The 23,204-nt window shown below is 31.1% G+C and overlaps 1 protein-coding gene across 11 annotated transcripts in view; it reads left to right on the forward strand.

The window, feature by feature from the left end:
* Positions 1 to 23,204, forward strand: part of LOC130447221 (uncharacterized) — a 533,966-nt gene that overhangs the window by 256,840 nt on the left and 253,922 nt on the right. Inside the window, exon 1 of one of the 11 annotated variants that reach the window (XM_056783925.1) lies at positions 1,549 to 1,564. The exons of the other annotated variants lie outside the window; for them this stretch is intronic. The gene's annotated coding sequence lies outside the window, so the exon portion shown is untranslated. Of the gene's footprint in view, positions 1 to 1,548; positions 1,565 to 23,204 lie in introns of those variants that run through there. 11 annotated transcript variants of the gene reach the window in all.

Below are 23,204 nucleotides of genomic sequence, written 5' to 3' on the forward strand. Positions count from 1 at the left end.
ATATTTTGAAGAAAGTCTTGGTTTCTAAGTATCTATCGGGTGAAATTTTCGTTGAAACACACACATAACACATATTAATTTTAAAAGAGATATTGTTGTATTGGATCTAGTTGTAGATGTAGAACTTGTTAAAAGCTCAGCTATCACACGAGGATGAAACCTCCAAAACCCTTCTTGAAATTGAATCCTTCATACTTGAACCACCCAACAAGCGTCCAAAAGGGAACAAATCAAACCAAAAATAATATCATTGTGATACCTTTGGTTTACATGACTAAACTCAACAAATATGTGAAAAATAAAATTTTCTTTATACTTAATTAAAAGTATTTAATTCAATTTTCTACAACATTCTCCATTTGTGTAAAGAAATTATCAATCAAAGATCAAAAGCTTTGATCTACTTTCGAAACGTAAATATGTATTTAACGAAATATTGTTTAAAAACATATAGTTTAGGGAAAAAATGAAAAAAAGTGCGGGTTTTCGAAACTGAAACTAATAAATTACATAGAAATATACTCAAAAAATATGGATGCGAATATATCAAGTATAAATATGTAAACATCGAAAGGAAATAGATTTTCATGTAAGAATATTCTGGAAACCCTCGAAGAATCCAACCAGGGATTAAAACCGTAAGAAAAAGTTCTGTTTTCCCAGACGAATCAAATGGTGTCATATGAAATTGAAACTGTATATACAGTTTTTTTTTAAAGCTATTACATTCGTATCGCAAAACGAGTTGGAACTGAAAACTATTATTTGCTGGAATAAATCAATAAGTTGAAAGTCTCCACTTTGTTTCCTAAACAAATTTATATAAAACGGTTAGGAAACTAGTTTTAAAATGGACTTTCAATGATTCATTTAATAAAAAGAGATTAGATTTGTGGCAAAATGAATGGTGTGCTTATTCTACTATCTGACATTAGAGACCATTTTAATGTAATTTTACTACATAATCACTTGCTGTATACTAAACTGGTAGACACTCGTGTCGGTTAGGTCAGAAAAGTCCTCACATGACTGCCCTACTTTACAAATTATTAATGACGTTGTGTCTGGTTTCTGATGAAAGTTTCCCCCGTGTTGTGTCAGATCCCCCCCAAACACCACCCAAAACGATTGATATACCCAACGTTACTTTATCGACAAAAAATTCCTAATCATGTTACAATGTTTCATATATAACATTATTTACAATCATTTTAAATTAAATAGCATAGTTTCACGTTTCCCACACTAGATTTCCTTAAAAGTAGGTCTTATGTCAAATTAGTCTTTTTCTTAATTTTAGTGCCTTGGTTACGATATATTGCCAACTTACACGAGATTGAATTGTCTCCATGTTTTCTATTTTTATTGCCTCAGCAATGTCTTTTAGGAATTGACAATTGATGAATGAACTAAGTCTGTTTTCATGGTTTGAGGGGTTATTATATAATATTTTATTTTCAATTCTAAACCCGTAAGTTCGTAACCCTATATACACCTACCGCGTTGGCATTTGAGTACCAATTGTTTTGCAGGTTTATTGGTGGAAAAATCTTGTATGAAACAGGTAAGTCAAATTAATAGGTTTTAGTTTAACTTCAGTATCTTAAGACGATTCAATACACTAAATACTTTGTAGGTTAAGAATATATAAGCATATATAATCATTGAATTTCAACTATTTACTATTTAGTATCTGACGTCACATTTAGTTTTTCTGTATGTATCATTCCGAATTAAGATCATATCCAATATACTTTATTTTCATTTGGAAGTATCTTGATGAGATTCTTGTGGCTCGGTATAAATTTTTGAGTATAGGTATTTTTGAACCTCCCCTTCTCCGTCCCCCGAACTCCGTCCACTGTCTAGAAACTAGTGACGGGCCACCGCTGAACATTTTTTTAAAATCGAACAGATTAGTATAGACTGGTATCCATTATGCCTTGATTAATTGGTTGGTATTAGTGTATAATTGATTTAATTCTTATTACGACATATTTTTGGCAACCAATTTGATATATTATTTTTTTGCGCCACAGATAAGCATATAAAACCACCATTTCAGTGATCATCCAAAATATGGTTTAAACAAGATACAACTCAGTGTCGAATACCTAATAAGAGACTGCCCAAAATTTCAACAACAACAATCTTAATAACACTTTAAATCAAGTTATTTGCAAAAAATTGTAATACTCAGAGTCTTTCTAAATATTTAAATGACAACTAACATCTATAAACTTATTTCTGATTATATCTTAGTCGTAAATGCGACTTGGTTGCAAAAATCATATTTTACGACCGAACGTTGCAAAAAATGGCTCAAAATGTTGATGGATTGGATAGCAACAGCGGGTTGTCAACGCTACACACGTTCCGACTGGATTGAGAGAGTAGTGAGAACTGTTGGTTCTCAATGTTGAAATGCTTAAATTTTCTGTGCAAAATTTGAACTTTCCCTTACACCGTTTCTATGGAATAATAGGTCTTTTCCAGCAGTAGTCCATAACTAGAAATCTCGTTCCAACAGCATTGAGTTCAAGTTTTCTACACCTGAAGAAGCGGTTGATACGTTCAAATAACATGTTTTGGACAAAAGGGAATAGAAAAAATGCTTCGAAAATTAGTTTAAACGCATGCAGGAGTATATTGATCTGGAGATGGAGAATATTTTGGAGAACAATAAAGCCATATCCAATTATAAATATTTGTGTTTATTTATCTATCTGAAAACTTAAGTAGCAACCCTCGTATTGTAATGCGGAGGAACTTTTAAGATTTATAAATTTAAAATCCATTCTCTTCGGAAAGTAATGTCACAAATAATGTTTCAGGAGATTTACGAAATGTTACAGTTTTAACCTCGTTCTCGGAACCCTTTAATACGGAACAAATTTTGGGAATCGCTGCATTAAGGAATGTCCGTCATACATACTTTACAATTTATTACACAATTAACCGTTATTAGTCGAGATAATTCTTAATGAAAGAAATTTTAAAACTAATTTTCTGAGATAATAACTCCATTGAAATTCATGAAACCATAAAATCACATTTTCACCGTTCATAAAAGTTTTCCCGACTCTCCGACCTTCTATTAAGACATTTAAGCTTATTAACATTCTGTGACAAGTATAATCGCATTAAAATTATATAAGGGACCGAAAAGGTTTTCGATGCTTGAAAATCCCCCATGTTTACAATAAATATGTCGAGCGGGCAGTAAATTATAAACTTGGATCTCTTGAAACTGTGTCATAAAAGAACCAAAAAAAAACACTCAAAGGGCTGTGGTAAAAGTGATGAAATCAAGATTAGGGTAAACCTTTCACTGATGAGTGATTAAGTTTATTTAATCACAATTTAAATGTGATATTTTGACGCTTTTAATATACAGAAAATTTATATATAAATACAGGGGAAATCGTTTGCTATTATAATAATTAAATAATAGTAATAGAGAAATATTTTGTAAGACTTTCTAATTAAAGTGACAGAATTATGTTTCACTCCTCATCTAAGTTTGTGTGTTTTTTTGATTGTTCAACTATTATTTGATGATTCTTTCCGTGCTGATATGATGAGTTGTTGGAACGGTTACCATACATAAAATCGTCCAGCATTACTTTATGTTTTCACTAATGTCTTTACTATTCTTCACTCCATTACTATTATAGTCTTTTAATTTCAATTGTAAAAAATGTCCTGAACAATTCAAACACTTAATCCTCCTAATAACTTGGCTCCATGCGAAGAGGCCGCGACCGAGTTGCGGAAGACAAGACTGCGTTTGAAAATAGGAAATTTACTGCTACGGTTGGCTTCTGATGAAGAAGTCAAATATATATATATATATATATATATATATATATATATATATATATATATATATTAATATATATATATATATATATATATACATATTAATCCCAGTTTCCATTTTTCTCGATCTTCCCAAAGATCTTCTTCCAATCCTCTCTCTCGAATATCCTTCTCGATACCTTCTCTCCAACTTAATCTTGGTCTTCCTCTCTTTCTTCTTCCTTGTGGTGCCCAATTTAAAATTTGTTTGGGTATGCGGTCTTAAGGCATTCTTTAGACATGTCCGTACCATCTTAACTGATTCACCCTAATGTCTTCCGTAATCGTGTGTTGCACCTTCATGATCTCCCTGATTTTGTCGTTTCTTATTTTTTTCAGTCTTGATATTCCTGCCGCGCGTCTCCAATAATCCATTTCTGTGGCTTCAAGCATTTTGACTGTTTTTTCTTTTAGAGGCCAGACTTCGCTACTATATGTTGTTATACTTTTTATTATGCTATTGTATATTCGATGTTTGTTTTCCTTGGATATTTGTTTGTCCCACAATATACTATTTAGTTGTCTTATTGCTTGTCTTCCTTGGTTATTTCTTTGTGCTATTGCTTCATCTAATCTTCCATCATTAGTGATGATCATGCCTAGGTATTTGTATTTTGTACAATGACTTATTAAACTTCAAGTATTAAATTTTTTGTTCTCCTCCAATACACATAGTATATTCCGTTTTACTAAAATTTACTTCTAGACCCCATTTCCTGTATTCCTCTACTAGCTTTCTTGTCATATATTCTAATTCTTCGTAGTCCTGTGCCAAGATTATTTGGTCATCTGCAAAACACAGGGTATATAGTGTTGAATCGATTAGTGGAATGCCCATGTTCTTACATTTCCTTTTCTAGTGTGCTAGTGCGTGTTCCTGGTATATCTTGAAGAGTGTGGGTGACAGACAGCATCCTTGTTTCAACCCCTTATTGATGGAGAATCCTTTTGAGACCTTGTTTCCTATTTTTACTTGTGATTTACTGTTTTCATAAAGCTTTTGTACTGCTCTTATTAGGGCCGCATTTATATTTGTTCTTTCCAAGGCATCCCATAGTTTTGTTTGCGGTACGCTGTCATATGCTTTTTTAAGGTCAACATACAAAAGGTGGAGTTCTTGATTTTTGGCGGTTTTCTTATCAATTATTTGCGAAATCGTAAATAAATGATCAATAATCGACCTCCCCGCTCTGAAGCCTGCCTGTTCTTCTGCCTCCTGTTGCAATATTCCTGTTCGATTTTATTTTTTATGATTTTTTCATAAATTCTGGATATTGTACACAGCACTGTAAGTCCCCGGTAGTTGTCGCAATTTTCTCTGACCCTTTTTTATATACGGTAGTCATATAAGATGTTTTCCACTCTTGGGGTAGCGCTTCACCATTTATACACTTCTGGAAAAGCATTTGCAGATGAGAAAAAAGTTTTTCAGTGCCATTTTTAATTAACTCTGGTGCTATTTGACCCGGGCCTGGAGATTTTCGATTCTTTAATGACTGACAAACGTCTTTTACTTCTTTAATTGTAATTCTAAGCGGAGATGTGATGATGTTTATATTGTCCTGTTTTTGATTTTTGAACTCTGGTCTTATTTCTGTAAACAATTTAGAGAAGTACTCATCCCATTTTTCTATTGTTATTGGCGATATAAGATTATTTGATCTATCTTCTCGAAGAGATTTTAAGGTTTTCCAACATTCTGTGTTTCTGCTGCATCCTAGGTAGGTGTTTATTTGAGTGCAGGTCTTTTCCCATGTCTCGTTTTTCTTTTTTGTTATAGCTTTTCTTACTTTTGTCTGTGCTTCTTTAAAATTTCTTTTATCATTATCATTTTTCGTGCATAGAAACTTGGAGAACTTTACTTTCTTATCGTTTATGAAAAAAAAGAAGTCAAATGCGGTATTGAATGATTGGCTAGAGCTCCGAAAACGTGAACACACCGATTGGCTTAAATTTTTTGCCAGATACTCTATTACACAAATGATTGTACCTAAAAGGATTTTTGGCGTCTCCCAAGGAAAGGAGAAAAATTTTTACTGAACTAACCTAACCTAACCACGTATTTTCAGCTACTGATATTTTGTGCCTATATTTAAATTTTTTGACACAAATTCCTTTATCCAGCAGTGTCATATTATTTCTGCTTTTTGCAATATATTTACTTAGGTAAAAACCCGATTTTCTCACATGGAGTTTTCTTATGTTATAAAACCTCTAAATATAGGCACAAAATATAAGTCTCTGAAAATACGTGGTTAGGTTAGGTTCGATTAGGTTGGGAATTTTTTTTAACTCCTTTCCTTGTGAGACGCCAAAAATCCTTAATAGTTGTCGACGATCATAATTAATAAATAAAGTATAAAATTATATTAACATAAATATTGAACTAAAAAAGTCAAGATGATTGAAATAATTAATAAGTGGCTTTTATTTTTTTTTTCGCTACCTTCATGTGTGCCTTTGTCAAAAATCAATGATTTTATTATTGTGGTTTGATCGTTGCTATTACGAATAATTTTTTATGACGAAAAGGTCACTAGTAGGAGAAGAACAAAAAGAGAAATGAGAGGGGGGGAGGGTGATAAGACAAATATAAATTTCAATATTAATGCATATATATTAAAGTTAGTCGGGAAATATATTAAAGTTAGTCCATTTTGGTGTTTCATTGCCACGTTCCCAATAAGAATCCGCTCATAATATAGTAATATAGCTGGCAACGACTTCGTTAAGCCGAAGGTCGAAACGTCAAATTTTATCCTTCTTCCAAAAGTTATTAAAAAAATGATTTTAAAACAGAAGAGACCTAAAATTTGGTCTCTTGTTTTGATGGATTACTGTCACACCACCAGCGACAATTTTGTGAACTGATAGTTCCATTTGATGTGAATGTTGTCTCATCGGTAAAAATTATAATTCTTCATAAAAATCTCTTCTTCTAACTCTCCTTGTATCAATGAGCAGAATTCATACCGTCTGTCATAATATCTATCTTTCAATGTATGCACAAACTGGGGTTTGTATGGATGATAATTGTTATTTTCATAATATTTGCCATTGTACCTCTACTTACTTCATTTCGGATCAAAGACATTCTTTTTCTCAATGACATTTTAGGGTGTTCTACTACAGATAACATCACTTGTATTTGCGTCTCCTCACTGGCAACCCTCTACTGGCGTTTTTTATTAAATTTATTGTGAACACTTCCAGACGTCTTAAATTTATTTATAATTTTTGAAACTGTCGAATGCTGAATATTTCTATTCTGATGTCTGTTGTTAATTATAGCTTCTCGATAAGTCTTATAAGTCTATTTCAATTTTTTCCTCATTACTGAACCGAACCGCCATTTCTTGTATTTTATAAAATCGAACTAGCGATTTGACGTTTGCTGTCAGTGCATCCTAGATAACAAATCGTTCTATACGCAAATTGCTAATCTCTTGAATTTGTCAGGGCAGTGCTGATACAGAAAAGTTAATAAACACAAAAAAAATTATTTTTTCATGGCAGATAGATAATTTTGGATATCTGACAATAATTTTCAATAATGATTAACTTTGATAACAATTGTCAATATTCTCAAAAATGAAGGTACTTTACTCTTGAGTATACTATTAACAAATTTTGATATCTGATGAGTGCATTCCAGGTTTTGAACCATGCACAACTTTTTATGAAGAATTACTTTTCTTCATAAAACTAAGAATAAAAACGTTTCTCGTGTGGTTCCGACTTAATTGGACACACTGTATTTCGTGAGTTAAAAACTAAAAAAAATTTTTTTCCACCCCCTTTGCTTGCGAGGCGCCAAAAATCCTCTTAATTACAATCATCTAGTAGGTGATAGAGTATCTGGTAAAAATTTTAAACCAATCAGTGGGTTCTCGTTTTCGAACTCCAGCCGAATAATTTTTAGAAAATATTAAGATGTCGATACTCGTTATTTTGAAATATTTTCAGTGTACTTCAATTATTTAAGAATAGGTATAATTTATATCGGTGAAATGATTCTTTCAACTTCTTAACCAAATTGTTTGTACTCTTTATATATATATATATATATATATATATATATATATATATATATATATATATACACAAACTTCCTCACAATCACTTATTTTTTTTTTATCTTATTATTTGACATCATGTTTATATAATTCCATTAAAGAATAAATTTCTCTTGTTCTCAGTGCCAATTATTTGTATACATAGTTAACTATCTAAAATCTTTTAGGTACATTTACTTTCTTTGTCCGAGGACAGAAATTTAAGATACATTATTCGTAAAATAAAATCAATCATTAGCTATTGTAAAACAACATTGAGATTAGTCATCAGTGGGAGGTACAATTGTTGATACATACCTATTATATTCTCATTAAAAATGTAAATACCTATTATTTTTGTACGATAAAAAAAGTTTACATTATTTTATTTCAAATAATTTAACGTTTCTTGAACTGAATTTCAGTATTGAATATTTTCATGTTCCTGCAAAATAATTTTTGTTTTGTCGGTGGAATTAGTAATTTGGTTTCGTGAAATTAGTCAGTAAACATACAGTGTAAGATTTCTAGAGATATTCTGCGTGCATGCAGATATGAAAAATAGTTACCTATTCTTAAATAACAATGAGCATTTTTTTGTCTAAGTAATTAGGAACGCTACTTTTGTTAATATTTTATTTTATAAAAAATTTCTGTCTAGCTTCAGCCGATGAGTCATAATCATTGTATCTTTCTGTGGAAACCACGGTTATTTCTGTAGCCACAATGAGGTTATGTCTATGCCATGTGTGCTCAATTTATGTGTTCACGCTAAGCTGGTTTATTTTGGTATGAGTAGCAAAAAACCAAAAACATATCACTTTTCCATGAAGGGAAAGATAAATGCGTAAGTTTGCTAATAAACATATATAACAGTATCACTATATCTCACTAGCTGACGATAGTTTTTATAATCATGTTATCGTGGTTGAAGGGGTAAAGTTTTTTCGAACTATCACCGCCTGATTTGGTAAAGAGACAATATATAGATTAGGTTGGGTCAGACAAATTTTATATTTTTATTAACAAGTGACAGGTTAAAATGGATTGCTAGACACCTTAAAAAAATAGTCGCCAAATATGAGCTTCCAATTTAAATATCCTCAGCATCGCAGCGTATTATTTTTTTCGCAGCCCACTTGAAAAAAATTCATTAATTGGTTGTTTAGAAAAATGTTTTCGAAAAATTTTGTAGGAAATTGAATGCCGAATTTTATAACTCCACAAGAACTGGCTATTATAAAGTGCGCAATACAAATTATTGTGGAAAATTATTTGTCTCATAAAACTGGTAACTCATGTTTTGGCGATTAAATTAAGTTTTCAGGAGATATTCAATATTAATGTCCCGAGTGCATGTCAAATTGTCGATAATTTAATTTTCTCGAGTGCGCGAATGCGCACGAGAGGAAATTATGAGACAATTTGACATGCACGAGAGGGCATTTTGGCAGGTTATTTCCTGAGAAAAATTTAATTTAAAATAAACAATAATTGTTCCTTTTCTTAAAATATAAAATTAAAACCAAATGATGTTTATTAATCCTAGACGAAAATTTGGCACTAGTGCAAATTATCGATAATTTGCACTAGTGCAGTATTATCACTGAAATTTGATCGTTGCTAGGTAAACATAAAATACTACAGCTTTTTGGTTGGCTTAAATTTTTCGAAGGAAATAGTCATCATCAAACTTTTATTTTTACTGATTTTACGAGTTTTTTATTGATTTATTGAAACTGTTCAATTTAAAGTATAAGTTTTAAGAAAATTAACTCGAATTTTAGTTTTTATCTACTGAGAAACATTTGAAAAAATGAGTTTTACACTATTCACTGCTTAGTTAATTCTTTATTTATAAAAAGCAGAGTTTTCATCATAAATATATATGTTTCAGTTTTAGAGAAAAATATCAAATTAGTTATTAAAAAGTTTTCTATCTTAATTTACAAATGAATTAATCATTTTCAAACAATTTTAATATCCTTGCAAAAATTAGAATTTGTATGAAATTCATAAATTAGATTGAAATTTTTTGATCACTTAATCAAAAACTTATTATTGCACGTGAAAGTTTGATGATGAAAATATTTTGACCGCCTAATTTAATCGATAAAACATAAGATACTATTTTCATAAAGCAGTTAATTTCTCACAAAAATTTTTATTGTGGATTTTATAATAGTCACTTATTTACATCTTCACATACCTTTTTTGTAGAGTAATAAATTTCCTATGAAATTCTTCGAGAACATTTTTCTGTACAATTAATTAATAATGAGGTATGATTTTTTTTCTATAAAACTGAGAAAAACATAAAAAATTGCACTGCGGAGGACCATCCTATTAAAATTAAGAGCTCATATTTTGTGAGAATTTTTTCAAGGTGTCTAGCAACAAATTTTTCCGTTGGTGAATTTGAATCAACCCAATCTTGTCATAATTCGGATCTAAATTATCCTCATGCAGTTTTCGAATTAAGTACCCAACCTATTAATAGATTCAATATATAAGCCGCTTTTCTAATTAATATTGTTAGGTTCGCTGCAATAATTCCATATCGTCAAATCTGTAGGATTAAAAACTGGATCCGGTAATCAGGTGGATCCAGTAATCAACTTATATGAACAAGTCATCGGATTGACCCGTTCGCTAGTAGACTTTGTGTGTTTAGTACCTCAGACATATGTAAATTTTCTAGGAAGCCTCTAGGAAGTTGATTGAGACGATAATAACAATAGTTTCCAACAAAAGTAATTACTTTGAGTAAGTTTATTGGAACACTCAGTATTTTTATTATTCATTCAATATCTCTAGGATCACAATTATAAGAATAAGGATGCTACGCGTGATATAAAATTCTTCCCATAATAGATTATTGTTGATTAAACTAAGACTGGAAGTTATTGAACTAGTTACACTATCTATTTATTGTTTATACCATTCATAATTGCTGCTTAACTGTAATAGAGAGATTGATCTATTTAAAAAATGCGTTTCAATAATTTTCTCGTTTCTTTGATCGATATATCATGATGAGAGGAGTGTTTGAATATTTTATTTCAAATTGTGTTAATTGACTTCGATATAAAATATCTTTAAACTACAAATTGTATCCAACTCTAACTATAAAGCGTCGGGCAAAATGGATGGGTTATTTTTTTCTATTATTTTGTATTTCTAATTTGTAGATTTTTTCTTCCACATTTTTTGAATAATGTCATCGGGCAATTCATATTTTTTTTGTAGATATTGATAATATCAATGAATTTATTGATAGAAGAATTAGTCGTTGAGTCTGACTGACGGATTACGGTTTAACAATATCCAATTCAATTGTTTGTGAGTATATTAATATCTAAGTAATAATCATAGTGTTTTTTTCCTTCCACTTGCTTTATCGTGAATCAGGATAATAACACTTTTAGAGAGAGTTTAAATTTTCGTAGTTTATAAAATAGATATTTTTATCCAGATAAAATTCTTTTATTGCTTTTATTTTATTTTAGAATTTTATAAAGTTCAAGGCGGCTGAGGATGATGACAACCTGTAATTTTTTATTTTGAGGTAGCAAACATTTTGGAGACGGGTTTCTTTCTTTCTTTTTATAGTCGATAAAGCTTAGAATTATTAATTAATCGATCTTACTATTCTACATAATTATATAAGAAACGAATTTACATTACTTACAGCAAATTTATCAAAACATATATTTTGTTTCGCCAAATTGATTTTTTTAATTTTTGAATAATATCTGTTCAACTTCAGAAACCTACCTAATTTTTATTGACATCGAGATAACAGTTCATGAATTATAGCCAATCATGAAATTGGAGTGACCAAAATGTTGAACCGCTATGTTGGAATTTTGATAAAAATCTTGTACGTAAGTAGCCCGTTAAATTCCATGCAAATGGAATCAATACTTGGTCAATCAATTATGTGAAACATAAGTGTAACATACCATTCGGTCTGTTACGTTTTTCTTCAAATATTTTTGATATTTCTTTGTTCTTGCATTGAAGCTCAGCACTCACTTCTATCTAATTATTATGCTCAATGTTTTTAAAAAATATTTTTGTAGTCACCTCCATTCCAAAATTCAATAAAGTCGCAATACCCACTCTAAAACTTATAAAACAACTATTAAGGTTAAAATTTAAATTTGGGTTAAATTTGTGCAATAGTGTTCTACATGCTAGATTGCTGCCACCAAAGACATAACCGGTGCACCATCACCACAGAAAAATTATTTCCTAGAAATGGAACTCACAGTTCTTATCTTTACTATATATAAATCTGAGTTCATTTCAATTTATATCTGCCGTATATTCGTTGTGATACACAGTCACTGCGAATTTAATTACTTTTTATTCAATTTATTATTTACTGAAAATTTTTTAATGTTTACAGCAATAGATATTAATATGAAGAAACGTGTCAATGGTAGTTTATTTAGTTTTTATCAATTTAATTTATAATGAATATTAAAAATTTCCTTTTGTATTCATTTAATAATGTTGATCAGGATAATAAACTACTGCCAGTGTTATTTAAACACATTTGTTTCATTCACATTATACTAAAAATCAGTATAAGATACAAAATTTGGTTTACTCCTTTTGTTAGGTGAAGTAATTGTTCTTGCAGATTTGTTTCGAAGTATTAACACGCTTACATTAGCTTCACTAATATGTGAGCTTGAGCTTGTTTGTTTGCAACTGTGATTTGTGACTTCTTACTTTTAGTATATCCCACCATTTTATAATTCATTTCAGAAAGGTTTAGAGCAATAAAATTTCATTAGGTATGCAAAGGGAACACAGAGTGACCCAATGAATATTTAAGCCACTTTCATAGTTGAGAATTGATTTAATTAAAAAAAAAATTTTTATCAAGTGCAGGCAGTACCACCCTGGTTTTGGGTGAATATATGGGTTTAGCCTATTGTTAACCATTCACAATGAAAATATTGTGCCAAAGGCGTGCCGGTAGGATACTCGTAAAAAGGAAAATAGTCAAGATCCCACATTTTCTTCTCTTCTTTAATGACATGCTAGACAGCTTTGCGCCAGTTCTCTGGTGTCATCTCCTTAATGGCTTGATCAAACAGTAGCTCAACATCTTTCATATAAGTTCTATAGGGTTTAGTTCAATATGATATGACGGTGACGCAGCACAGTTACACTATTTTTTTCTGCTCTATCTTCCATGGCGTAAAACGATGTTTGCTATAGCTAAGTTCTTTTTTTATCAAATTATCTTCAAATTCAATACTTTTGGTGGTTAACCAGTCAATAATTTCTTGTTTTCTCCAAGATGAATTTGGAGTCTTCTCTATGCGTCGAGAATGATAACTTGCATTATCCATAACTACTATTGAATCAGCCGGATTTTATTTTATCATGTCACCAAAATAGTCTTCAAAAAAATCAGAATCCATGTCCTCGTGGTAATCTCTTCACTTCCGATATGGACGATTATTAGTCTTTTCCCTTTACCTGAAGGCACCTTAATACCCGTTGACAGGCCTTCCATGAAATCTTGGTGAGCACTGGTTAAATTTTTGTCTTGCCACATTTTTTGTACTGTATAACCTTCTTTAATCCACGTCTCATCAAGATAAAACATTTTCTTCTACTCTGTTTTGTAGTGCTTTATACTTCTCAAATATTTTCGTCGCCAGCAAACAATTTCATCGCGTTCCAGTAAAAGTGCTTTTATGCTTTTCCCAGGCAAAATCCATATTTCTCAAGGTGGTCCATAAAAGCTTTTTAGTTGTCAACGTAATACTGTCATTCTGGTCAAGTCAAGTTTTTCATTCACTGATGTGGAGAATTATTGGAACATCTTTTCGTTGGTGTAAATGTCGCCATTTTATTACTAATCTTATAATACTGTGAACACTATTTACGGCTTAACAGAAGATAATGATGCGTTATATTAAACAAATATACTTATAAAGGTCTAAAAATTCTGGGCACCATTGCCCTTACGGCGCATGGTTCAGCCAAATCTGAAGTAGGGTTGGAATTAGGCAGAGACACTAATAGAAGGTTAAACGGTACCTGTTAAACGCAAAACGTAACTGTATAATCTACTACCTAAGTAATCCCTACACAATATTTCAAGACCTACACCTATGGCCGACACCGAAATTGAGACGAACCCCATTTTATATATATACATTTATATATACTTTTCTGAAATAGACTATAATTGCTTTCGTTAGTCGAGCGGACTAAGGCAGCAGCCTCCGGATTCGCCCGTCGTGGGCTCAAATCCTGTCTTTTTTTTCGGCAATTTTTTTAGAAATTAACAATGTAAAAATTTCTTCTAACATCTAAACAAATTTTACTACCGGTGCTCTCTGTTGGAGATTTACTATACTACCTGTATAAGAATTAGTTTAGAATTTAATACCTTCAATTTTATTATGTTATTCTAGAAGGAATTTACATCTGTGCACCTTTTTTTGGAGCCAATACTAATGACTAAAACTTGAAGAAAAAATTTATTTTTGACAATAAATTTAACTAAAAAGTGGAAAATAAATATAGGACAAAAAAACCAACACGTTTTTAAATAACATCATTCTAATAAGTTTATATATATATATATATATATATATATATATATATATATATATATATATAATTTTTTTTAAATAAGCTTACATATTTCTCATACATCGAGCGCTCAATGCTTTTTATACAATAATATTAGCATTTTACCTCGGTGTAACATTTTCGTAACATTTTCTTTTTGATGCCTCTGTATTATGCTAGTGTGCAAAAGTCCATGCCATATTGGTGGAAACTCGCAAAATTCTTCTTCTTACATTTGCAATAAATAAGGGATATATTAGTATTTATAGGGGCCCTCAAAAAATTAATAATATTGGAATTGGAACAAAGGTTCATGAACAAATTTTCACTGGTAGATCTCGATGCTATCTTTTTTTTTTTATAATTAGTATATACTTAAGAGTTTTTTGAAATGACCGATCATTTAACTAAACGAGTTTAATTTAATTTATTAGATTAATTATTGACACAGATGATGATCAACAAGCTTAGCACATTACACACATTACAAAAATGACGTGTTACTGCATTTAACATATTTCATAACGAATTTTTACGGGACTCCAATAGACGACGTAGATAGCGGCCATCCAGGGCTCCGAGTGCCTCGCAGTTCTGCCAATATTTTTCGATTTTGCAACCATTCGAAATGTATTTTACTTCGGCACAAATGCAATTCACATTTCTTATTGATAATTTTCTTTTTTTTTGTCCGTTCATGGTATCCAAATAACCCAGGGTATGATGTAAACTCCAATTATTTTCCAGTTTTCTACCTATCCTGAAAACAGAATCTGCTTTTTTTGAAATACCCTATATACTGAACTTTTCAACGTGGTAGGTATAAAGTTACATTGCCGTAGTTTTCACTGTATTGGTTCAAAGTTTAACAACTCTGCATACAACGTTCCAGCTCTTTGAATTTAGTAAAATGTTCTTCCCAACAATTTTTGATTCTCGACCCAATACTTACTTAAAAATAATACGATATTTTCCGGTGGCGGAACTATATGAACTGAAGACGATGAGATGAGACGTTGAATGATGATAATATGAATCGACCTTGGTTGATATAACCTTCCATAAATGATTGAAAAGAACTTTTTATGCTCTTGTCTTGTTGAACTTTGGAGACGATATGGTCTTCATTCAATCAATACACCGATAAATCCAACTTTTTGGCCTTAAGTCGTAATCAATTATTTTGTACTTTTTCAATAGTCTACACATATGGAAGAGCCTTAATAATTTTATTGAGAGAGAGAGAGAGAGAGAGATAGAATGCTTTATTGTCAACAATTGCTACAGTTTGTAGACTAAAGCTTGTAATAACTAAAAAGAAACATTAAAATAACTAAATAAAGATACAAATAAAATAATATACAGAAGAATACCACAATGAGTAACAAAATTATAGGTATTAGTAATAGGTAATAATTAGTTTATAAGCCGTATATAAGTCCATAACAAAAATTTAACTAGTCTGCAGCATGCCAGGAATTAAATATTATTATGAGAATAGAAGTCGTTTACAGAGTAGAAGGCACTTTCCAATAAATATGCCCTCAAATTATTGTGGAATGCGGGAAACTATGATATTGATTTGATTTCAATTGGCAAGTGATTGTGCATTTTTTGCATTGTAAAATATTGAACCCTTAACTAATTCTGAACGTAGGGTAGGTAGATAAAGGTCATGCTCCGCGTTTCCAAGTGGATAACCGGGCAACGACCTTTTTGAAATTGGAGAAGCGTGCTTATGAATTAGGCAAACCGATTGAAAGATGAATAAGGACGGAAATATCAGGAATTTTAATCTTTTAAAGAAGTCCCTGTAGTAAGTCTAAGTAAATATCTAACAGCTTTTTTTCTAGTTTGAAGGACTCAAATTGAGTCCTCCTTGAATACCACACGTACCCTAGAAGGGAAGGGCACATGGAAGATGCGACTCAATAAGGGCATAATAGACTGTTAAGGAGGTGGACAAGTTCAGTTCTTTGGAAACTGATCTCAGCGCCAAACAGGAGAAACTTAATTTTTTAGATTGTTATGTTCAATATTCATACATAATTAATTTGAATTATTAATTTAAATTAGATAATATCTTCAAACCTTTTCGGCTAACAGGTACAACCGTAAATTTTAATTTAGAATTTTTTTTTCAAAGACAAATTTTCAAAATCTTGATTAAAAAGCTTCTCTGAAAAATTGCTTGAATGTTTCTTGTGTTATTAGGCCGTTGTCAAAAGTAACTACTGCTTGTTGACGTTTCGCCCAATTCATTCGATTGGTATCAATCAGAATCCATAACAGCCCAAGAAACAATCAAGCAATGAACGACGACCGTGAAATACACAATTAATTTTCTGCAGAAAATGTCCTGGCAAAATACTAATCTTACATAAATTACACAACATTTTTCGCGTTATTTTTCGTAAAACAATATTTTTGAATAGAAAATTTTGAATAATATATTATCACAAGACTTTACTAATAATTGTCATTCGAAAGTGGTTGACTTGCTTCGTCAGTAGATATAGTAAAATTGAATGACACAGAAAAGATTAGCATGGCCTCTACGCAAAATTGTGGAGCATTCCTCAATATTGGGAGAATAAATGGTCAATGCTCACGTACAAGTTTCGTGAAGTGAAAGACTCCAGGAAACCACTGACAGTGATAACAAAAAATCGTAGAGGTGAAGCTCTCCTAACGCGTCTCTGTATAGGGCCATACGTGACTGACCCATACCTATTTAGTCGCGATGCTAAAACTGAACCCAAATGTTACAACCATAATTGTAAATTGACTATAAAAGAGATAATAGTAGAGTGTCCATCTTTTAACGCAAAAATATCTTAAAAATTACCTCAGACAAATCTTGATCATAAACTTAATCTAGAAAAGACCTGTAAATAAAATAACAATATTTCAACTTGTAGTATATACGCTAATAACCAGTATATGGTTGATGTGACTTTGTAATATAATAATAAAAGTAGTGACTACATTTTCATGTTTAAGAGTATGAAATATTAAAATTTGATGTTATTCGGAATTACGTATTTACATATGTAGTAGTTGAACAATAAAATTGTTTGATTTTTCCACGCTCTATATTTGTTATAGTGATATATGAGTTATAGTGATATGAGGGTTGATACTTAAGTTTGGAGATAAACAAATAAAAACGAATATTTATAATTGGATATGGCTTTAGTTTTTTTCGAAATATTCTTCATTAAGGACAATACGTTTTTGCATGCGTTTGAACTAGTTGTCTAAGAATTTTTTTCATTATGATTGAGATACCTCCAAAACATGTGATCTTAACGCATCAACCTTAGAAAAACGTTGACCTCGCGAATTATTTTTATTCTAATCATTGGGTGCTAAACAAGTACTGTACTGCGGATGACCGATCGATTCGATATTTCGACTGTTAAAAAACATTTTTGTTTGAAATGATGTGTATGTAGTGGAGAGTGATTCGTCTTCTGCGATTGGTTTTTCTGATTTTTTCAAAAATCAAAAAAAAAACAAGCGACCATTTGCTTCGAATCCTTCGTGGGCTTTTGTTTATTTGGCTCGTTTTGAAAGACCCATACAGCCGATTGTTGGTATATGCAATATTAAATATATGTCAGTGGAACTAATGCCCAAGTATGCCTCTATCTCACGTTATGCGACATAACGATCTTGCAATAACCCGATTTAATTCTATTTTTTAACGAAGATGAATATTTCAAGTATCTGTAAACAACTCAAGTAGCACCCGTATAAGAACCCGTTCTGAGTACGTTCACCATTAAAAATGTCAAACTTTATTATGGCAATGTCGGATTTGACATTTTCACATCAGTGTTGTCATAACTCAAAATTTGAATAGCAACCCTCGTATAAAAAGTGAATAAACAATAAAAAAAATAATGCATATTTCTGGTCGTAGTTGTCATGAAAAAAACTGTTTATATTTTCTCTCCGGTAGTAGTGGCAGTTCGTGTTAAATTTTTTTTTGTTTTCTGCAGTGCTTCCGTCTTTATCAAATTTCCATTTATTGAAAAGATGTATTTTTGAAAATGTTGCAACATAAGAATATGTGAATCACCAAGCACTGTTTTTTTACCGTGGTCTTTATCATATCAACACTTCTAGCAACTTAACTATGTTGATAGATTATTCAGTAAACAAAGGTATGCTTTGGGAATCAGGATAGATTTTAATATAATTTCTAATAGAGTATCTGCTAGATCTTTCTAATCGCATTATTTACTAGCAATGGATTCTTAATGGGTATTATATTCAATAAAACTTTGTTTAAGATTTGAAATGTTCAGAAATAATAATCTAGAACTCCTTCTCGGCCCTTTGAAAAGTCCACGAAAGTTGCGGTTTCAATGAAAATTACACAATAATTCAATCTGATAAGATCCCGGATATATTGATTCGTTTATAGTAATAAGTGGTAATAACGTCGTTTTCACTGTAACAGCTGTCGCTTGCTGGCGAGTCACTGAAGCATTTATAACATATATTTTCCCAATGTCTCCTAACTAGGTTTTTAAGAATGCCACGAACCAAAATTTTACCACAGAACAAAGAACATTTCCGTGATCTTAGTAATTTTGCAAAATATCTAAATATTTGTTTTTTATGTCAGATAATCAGATCGTATCAATTGGGGGATAATAGGGACATGCAAAACTTTGAGCTTTCCTATATTTAAAATAACACTAGACAGCTCCGAATTTCCAAAAAATACACGATATGGGAGTTTGTAAAAGCAACTTTAAATATAATCAAATTCAACTGGAGGGCTCTTCTTTTTAATTAGTAGTTGAGATTTTGCAACAATGTCCGTAGTTTTATTCTCCGCCATCGTTAAAAAACAGTATTTCTAATTATTTGTTCGTAACGAACAAGTGTGCACTATAACAGATCCTTCTGTATTTCTTGTGAGGTTCCTTTCGAATATCAAAGAATTTTTTTGGTGGTTCTAATTTTAGTCCAAGAAATATGACACGATATTAGTCCTTGTAAACATCTTGTAAAGAATTTCTCCTGCAAGAATGTCATGGAATGGAATTTTGTGAAGCCCTTGCTGCTAAAGGATATTTTTCTATGTTTAAATCTGCAATTTCCCTTAAGCACCTAGTGGCAAGAAAGGTTAAGTGACTGTTTGAAGTTGCAAACATTTGTTCATTTGGACTTTCTCTCCATATAAGATTGAGTAGGAACTTATGCTCTGGTTGAATAAGAATCATCCTAAACATTTTCTAGCTGTTTAAACTAAAGTTAGAACATTTTGGAATTGCCCCTGAGACTAATAACCAAATGTAATGCTTTTTAGAATATTACCATTTTTTAAATTGATTTCACCATCTTGCAAAATTTTTAAGACTATGTACAATGTATACAATGCTTTTTGGAAGATGAACTTCATCATTTGCCAGCCTCACAACTTTTGGTATATTTAATTCAAATGTATTTAGAGAATGTTTTGGCAAATTGCTTGTGATTTTGTCTATAAGTGCAAATTTTGAAGTTGTTGTCTTCTTGTGCAAATAATTCTAAATTAGATGCCTTTGTTATTTTAAATGAAGCCTCTGTAACACAGAAAATATTTAAATTCCTGAGTTAGTTAATGCATAAGCACTAAAAAAAATTACCAGACTGTATTTTTAACTTTACTTTAATTGTAGGTAACAAGGCTTCATCTCCGAAATTCTCTGCAAGACAGTAAATTTTTATCTAAAATCTGACTAGTTTCCTCTGTATTTTCATTATCATCCAGTTGTAGAATATTGTTATGATTTTGGCCACATTTAACACACTTAAAAAGCAATTTACATTTGCCTTCATGATTAAGCATATTGTGCAATGTTTCTTATCTTTTATAAAATTCATCCTTTCGATTGTAGACAGAGATTGAAATTTTTCACAATCGTAAATTCTGTGCCCATTATTATTACAGAAGGTACATTTTGTTTCCTTTTTGTAATAATTTGCTTAGGATTAGCCCTTGTCATATGGACATGTTGTTTTTCTTTGAAAGATTTTACTTCTAGCTGATTGACAGTCTCAAGTCTAGTAGCATGTGCCTCTTAAAAAATCTAAAAATGCATTTAATGTGGGCAGTTTCAAAGGGTCCCTATCTATTTGATAAGCTCTGTTAGTATACTGATCTAATTTTTTAGATAAAAAACAAATTAATGTCATATCCCAAGTATCGATAATATAGTTTAGTACATTTCTAAGACTACCCAAGTGTTGTTTCAATTTGCTCACAAATTCATGCAATACATTGGTGCATGGTATCTTTTATCAAGAATTTTCAGTGCCTTGTCATAAGAGTCGCCGATTATAGGTGAAACGTCTATTAACGCCAAATCTTCATCCTTTAAATATGACCTTAATTAAAAAAGTTTTTCCACTTTAGAAAAATTACTATTTTTCTCAATAACTGACTTAAAAATTTCAATAAATGGCTTAAATTTATTCAGGTTTTTACCCGTAAAGGGCTCAATTTGTATGGGTTGTAGCTTTGCTCTTGATATGGATCCTGAATTTGAAATAATTTGAGCTTGGCTCATGTATACATTAATTGACTACCGTGTTTTAGCTATAGCTTTGTTTGAAATAACATTAATTTTTGAAAGTTGTTTACAAGAGACATTTTTGAATTCATCAACTACAAAATTTTCTTCTTCATTAGGGCTTAAACATAATAAATCTATAAGGTGCTGATCGCACGCTTGTTGGTTATCAACTAACATCTGTTTTCTTAGTTGGAATTTTTCAATTAGAAGGTCATTGATGGTATCTTCCTCATGTGTTTCGATGTATATCTGATTCCATTGTTAGTGTTGGTGCACAATTTTAAATTAATTTTTAATTTGGAAATATCTTCTCTTTCCTTCTTTGTTGCTATAATGGATTTGTTTTTTATTTAAAGTGAAGAAAATGTGCACGCTAGTCATATCTAGCGGTGATTTTGAATGTTGCAAGAATTGGGACAGATCTTACCTTGATTGTTCTTCAGCACCTTACTGTTTGTTGTTAGGTGGCGTTTCGTTGACGAGAGACGCCATTTTCTAGCCAAAACGTGAACGGCTTTTTATTATGATGTATTTTACAGATTTGGGCACTAATATCACGCGAACATAGGAAAATCCGTTAGTACTTCACACATCAGTTGCCAGCAAATGTTTTTTGCATTTTTTACATGAACGGTTTTTCACTTAACTTCTTACGATACGCTCGAAATGACCAATTTTATGTAGAGATTTTCATTACATAAAGAAATTGTCTTTTTTGTGGACTGTATCTTTATTTTTTATCACTTGAATAAAAAAATTTTTATAAAGAAGTTGGAGGAGATCACTTTTCCCACGATCCTCACCCATGTTGAAACAAGAAGTAGGCTGAAACTTTTGCGATGCTGCCAACTTTGGCTTGGTTGTTGGAGTGTATCCAACACCCCTTGAAGAAATATTCCAAAATTAATTATATATGTATGTATCAGATGAAAAACACGTTTCATGCTGTACAATCTTTCGCTCTCTCACACACACTCACGCTTTATTAGAGTAAATTGTTTAAATCGTCGTAAAGAACTAGTTCGGAAAGTCGAAAAATCACCTACTCGCACCTAACCATCACATCGTATTACAAGTGCGCTAGATCGAATTCAGCAAATATCTCCAGTATAATCACGTTACCATTTCATACCGCTAGAACTATAACGTCATCGTGGATCTTATAAAGAGTTTTTAGGACACGTTCCTATATCCCAGATGAATGATACCCATTCAGTAATATGAATCGGAAAGTAGGTGGATTATTCAACTGGTCGACTCACTGACGCCGTTCTTGATAGAAAATGGTGTGTTAGTTTCGATTATTTTTATTTAAATTAATCAATTAAATTTGAATATTTTTTAATTATTTTAAGAACTCTGCAGCGCTCATAAACTCCCTGCCCCTATTTCCTAGAATACATGAGAGTGTAGGAAAAGTTATAAGTTTAATCTTAGTGCATTAAAGATTTACGAACGTGTGAAATTGTCTATTGTTCTCAATTTCAAACTATGGCTACCATTGTACACTTAACGTAGTTTTTCGAATTTCAATAATTTACTTTATAAATATTGTAGTTAAAAATATATTTTTCAAAGTCGGAATTGATTTATACAAATTTTTTCCTGGCGCAGTCGGTAGGATCAAGTTAATAATACTTTTTATCTAATTGATTCAGGTCAATATAATAGTCTGTATTAAGGAAAAATTCAAGTTCAATATATTTATGAAGGATCTAATTTACAAATTTCCTTGTATAAAATATTCATCGAACAATATAATCAATCACTGACAACCATTCAATAAAATCAACAAAAATTTCAAGACAATCTGGAAAAATTTCAAGTCTATTGACTCTTTAGATAGATATATTACATTACATAAGTAAAATTAACCTCGATTGCTAGAATCTAATGACATCTATAGATAATATCGGAAACGATAACGTATTTTCAGAGTTAAATACTCATACTAACATATCAAATCACGAAATTTTGAATTTGATTGATTATTTTAATATACGAAAAGGATTTGATCCCCAAATTCAATAATAGCTCAACATACTATACGTTTCATGGAAAAGAAGTGATATTTTCCGACTCTATGCTATATAACCACAAC

This window comes from Diorhabda sublineata, chromosome 8 (assembly GCF_026230105.1).
Source record: "Diorhabda sublineata isolate icDioSubl1.1 chromosome 8, icDioSubl1.1, whole genome shotgun sequence".
NCBI classification, from domain to species: domain Eukaryota; kingdom Metazoa; phylum Arthropoda; class Insecta; order Coleoptera; family Chrysomelidae; genus Diorhabda; species Diorhabda sublineata.